This window comes from Mastomys coucha, unplaced genomic scaffold, assembly GCF_008632895.1.
Source record: "Mastomys coucha isolate ucsf_1 unplaced genomic scaffold, UCSF_Mcou_1 pScaffold15, whole genome shotgun sequence".
In the NCBI taxonomy this organism is placed as follows: domain Eukaryota; kingdom Metazoa; phylum Chordata; class Mammalia; order Rodentia; family Muridae; genus Mastomys; species Mastomys coucha.
The window spans coordinates 167348640-167353282 of NW_022196897.1; positions in this window are offsets into that span (position 1 = coordinate 167348640).

Below are 4643 nucleotides of genomic sequence, written 5' to 3' on the forward strand. Positions count from 1 at the left end.
GATGCACAAACTCTTCTCCAGGCAAGCTGTATCCTCACTCCCATAGTGGCAGCCTGCTTTGGAGGGGAACCCGTCATCATGCTACACTCTTTTCCTTTCTTTCCTGCAAAGCCCTGGGGGCTGCACCCATGCTAGGACTCTAGAATATTCCTTTGCATCTTGAGGGGGGCATGCAGAGCTGGTTCCTCCCAGTGAGGAATGTGTTACTGCCCCTCATTCTTTCCTTCCTAGTTGGGAGAGTCTGTAAGCAGCAGTAGCAGCAACAGCAGCACTAGATTGGAGAGGTCCTGACCCTGCTGCACACAGGGACCTATCCCCTAGTCACATGGCAGGCAAGGCTTTATCACTGGGAAAGGGATCTCCCAGACCTCTGGTGACACCAAACACATACAGACAACCCCTTTTGGTCTGGACAGTGTAGCGGGCTCCATCCTAGAGGAGCTTCACCTGACTCCTCCACCATCCTGAGACAGGATGTGGATCATATTTTTGTGTGTGGTAGTGGTGTGTGTGTGTGTGTTGTACCATTTTGATGAGTGTGTGTGCGTTTGGATGGTGTAGTGTATTGATGTGTGTATGTGGTATATATGTGTGGTATATGTAGTGTGTGTGTGTGTGTGGTGTGTGGGTGTGGTATGTGTGTATAGTGTGGTGTATATGTGTGTGTGTGTGTGAGATATGTATGGGTGTGCGTGTGTGGTGTATGTGTGTGTGTGGTGTGGTATGTATATGTGTGTGGTGTGTGCGTAGTATGTGTGTAGTATGTGTGTATGTGTAGTGTATGAGTAGAACATGCATGTATGGCCAGAGGAGGATGTTTGTGCCCATCCTCTATTGCTCTTCCACTGAACTGGAAGCCAGCCATTTCAGGTAGTCTGGCACACGTAGATGTGCCCAGCTTTTTATGTGGGTGTTGGGGATTCAAACCCAAGCCCTTATGTTTGTCCATTTTATCCACATAGCCATCTTCTCAGCACCATCACTTCCTCTCTTTGACATTCAAACCCAGGTGGGTTTGTATGGAAAGTAAGGAGTGGTCTGGGGAGGCCATGGCTTCTACTTTGGGGGAAATGCTGTCTCCAGGATTGAAGTGCCCGTGTCTTCCCTCCCCTTCTGATGAAGAAGGCCCCGTCTGTGCTGACTTAATTGGGCACAGCTGAGTCCTAGTTCTCCAGGGCCATTGGGGGCGGGGTAGTAAGACCCTGTGGAATTGTCCCATCTTCAGTGATATCAGCTGACCAGAATCTTAGAATCATAGAATGGCCACTTAATCATGTACCAGATTGGAAAATGCCACATTGTTATTTATGAAGAGCCTAATAATACAGTACAGTCCTCACAGGCAGCGGGGTGGAAAGTTAGTTTTTAAATAGTATGGTTTAATTGGTTACTGGTAGAAAAAGGGCAAAGTAAATATTCCCCTCCACACTCTCTTTTGGTGGCATGGACTGTGGAGAAGGTGGGGTGGATGGGAAGAGCCACCTCAGTGTTCCACAGTGGAGACAACCATGGTGGACCTAGCCTTGTTCTGGGTGAGCTCTCTGCATCTTACCATGCTTGTGCTCTGGAACCGGCTGTTTGCATGTACCAGAGATAAGCAGAGAGGCAGAGGTAAACCATAGAGTGCAAATCCCCCAACAAGAGCTGAGGCAATGGGCAATGTGCTGGGATGGGAGCCAAGCAATTTTGTCCGGAACTACTTTAACATTGTTTGGTTTGAGAGTCAAACTTCACAGTTAGAAATGAAATGAGAACAAGGGAAGGAAGCAGGTTGAGGCTGGGTGAGGCCTGAAGTGTCCCACCCACAAGACCAGGTTCTGGCTGCAGAGCCTGGTCAGGCAGGCCGATGACGGGCCTGTCTCTGTGTGTGACAGGACCTGCCCTCTGGCCTTGCTGTGCTGTCCCTGGGGAAGGGACTGTGTCTGATTTCCTAATGTGGGGAGTTACTTAATTTTGTCTGTGTACTGATGTGGACAAGCAGACTATCTGATCCAGATGGGATTGTGTGTGTGCAGGGCTCCAAAGCCTGGCCACAGGACATGGTCCCCATCAGGAAAGATGGCTTACCCCATCTCAGCCATGAGGACTCTCTTACTTCCCAGGACATTCCCCTAACAGAAAGGAGAGAAAGCCCAAAGACTCAATGGACCCAAATGAGCTGACAGTTTCTGTGTAAGGGTATGTGCATGAATGTGGATGCTCAAGGAGGCCATGAAAAGGCATTGGATCCATTGGATCTCTCGGAGCTAGAGTTCCAGGTGGTTGTGAGCCCCCTGAAGCGGTGCCTGGAACTGAACTTGGGTCTTTTGCAAGAGCAGTGAGTGCTACTTATTGCTAAGATGTTGTCCTCTGAGAAATCATTTTTCTAGTTCTTGTACTATTTCTTTGTCACATAAACCTAGGAACCAAACACCCAGGAACCCCAGCATCCAGGAACCCCAGCACCCAGGAACCCCAGTACCCAGGAACCCCAGTACCCAGGAACCCCAGCACCCAGGCTTTGTGTACTTTGTAGTTTAGTGTTTGAGGGTCTGCTGCACCTTCAGGGAGAAGGATCATGGGAGAGCAAAGAATGAGATCCAAGAGGAAGGGTAGCTGGGGCTGCCTTGGTCCTGAGCTGCAGCTACTCCTCAGGCTGCCACAACAGTGGCTCCTGCATGAGATGTGCTTTAGTCTGAACACCACCAGTCTAACTGCTCTCTCTGCATTGATGTTTGTGGTGCCTCACAGCGTGGTCAACGTCACTCTGCTTTCTCCAGGGACAAAGTCATAGAGTCTTCTGGGGCCCTGATCATAAGGAAGATAAGCAGTGGGGTGCTCCAGGGACAGACAGATGGGAGGTAGCAGCCAGTGATGGCCCCTCCTGATGTCCAGACTGCTTGGGATGCAGACATGTGCTCTGTGCAGCATTTTCCACGCAGGCGACTCCAACTGGGAATGTCAGAGGGGAGGAAAGTTGTTTGTTAGCTTGTCATACCTTATGGCTAATTATTTAATTACTGTAATTTAAAGTTTTACCCGATTTAGCATCAAAACATAAAAATCTTGTGATTGCAGAGTCAGAAGGCAATAATGTAATTAACCTGTTTAGGGTAACATATTAACTCAGTTGATTGCGTGGCATCTATCCTGTAGGAAAGTCATGTGGAGGAGGTAACATATTGACTCAGTTGATTGCATGGCATCTATCCGGTATAGGGTAACATATTGACTCAGTTGATTGCATGGCATCTATCCTGTATAGGGTAACATATTGACTCAGTTGATTGGGTGGCATCTATCCCATAGGAAAGTTATGTGGAGGAGGTGTGTGGAGGTGGTGGCAGAGACCCAGGGCACTAGTACAGAGAGCTCTACTTCCCTGTGCGGACACAGCCAGTGGTCCTGTCTTCCCAGGCAGTCTGCATACAACACAAGGCCCTACAACAATTGTGCAATCCTCATCCCCTACCCCAGACTGTCTCCTTCACCTCTATGTTATTCTGCAGGCCTTTGTCCTTCTAGTTTAGACTTGCTGCCCAACACGTTCTGAAGCTCTAAGCCTGAGTAGACCTTTATGTACCCTGAATCCAGATGCCTCCTAGGAGCCTGGAGCTTGGACTTCCTTCCATGCTGTTGGCTGTAAATAAGTCTGTGGGGCTGAAGATCTCCCATGAGTTGGAGAACCAGAGAAAGGCACCTGGGCCCTCTGGCTCTGAGCACAGATGTGGAAGAGGGAGGTCAAGAGGAGGAAGGGATCTGGGGAGATGCTGGAGGGTTTGGAGGCAAGTCAAGGAGGACTTGGGTCTTATTATCTAGTGCTGAAAGGAAGTGGGAGCTGAGGGCTGGTGTTAGGCCAATTGTCTGTGATCACTGGTGCCAGGACCATAGTCAGCATCAACACCATCTGCCGCGGACCGGGGTTTCCACAGGACTAGGGATTCTGGCCAGGTGGGCACGGGATTTGGCTTTGACAAACAGACTAGACACGAGTGGTGTAAGGTCTGAGTGTATTTCTTTAAAAATGACATGAGGCTTTTTACAATCATTGCAAAAGAGAAATGAAAAATCTGGCAGCTCAACAGTTGAGGTACCTCTGAGGCTATCTGAAACATACTGGGTCTAAAGCAGCAGCTATCTCTTCTGAACTGGTGCTGCATCACCCGGGCCCAAGTGCTCTGGGCCCGGGGAACTGCGAGAGATACATGAATCTGAGTCCTAGCCCATCTAAGTTCTAGTGCTAGTCTTGCATGTGAGACCAAGTCCTTCTTCTCTCAGTCCTAGTGCTAGACTGAAGTCACGTAGGCAAAACGACCCCCACACCAGGTCAGCAGGGTCTGGTAGCTAGGTGTGAAGCAGGAGGAAGAGGGGTGGAGCCCTCTCTGTTGAGGTATTCTTATGCTAATTCTCTGGTTCTTGCTAGAGGCAGGCAGAGGGGAATCCCGACCTAACACTTTCAGCTAATGTCCTAGAGTGAGAGAAACCTTTCAATTACTCTCTAGTATGTAAAACATTAAACAAGGATAGTTGGAAACATTGTGTCGGCCAGGAGACAATGCCCAATCTTAACCATTTACAAATCATTACTTTGGGTAGCTTTATGCCTAATTATGAGGCCGTGTTGATGATTGGAAAGACTAATCTGGAACATGTCTGAGTTAGGG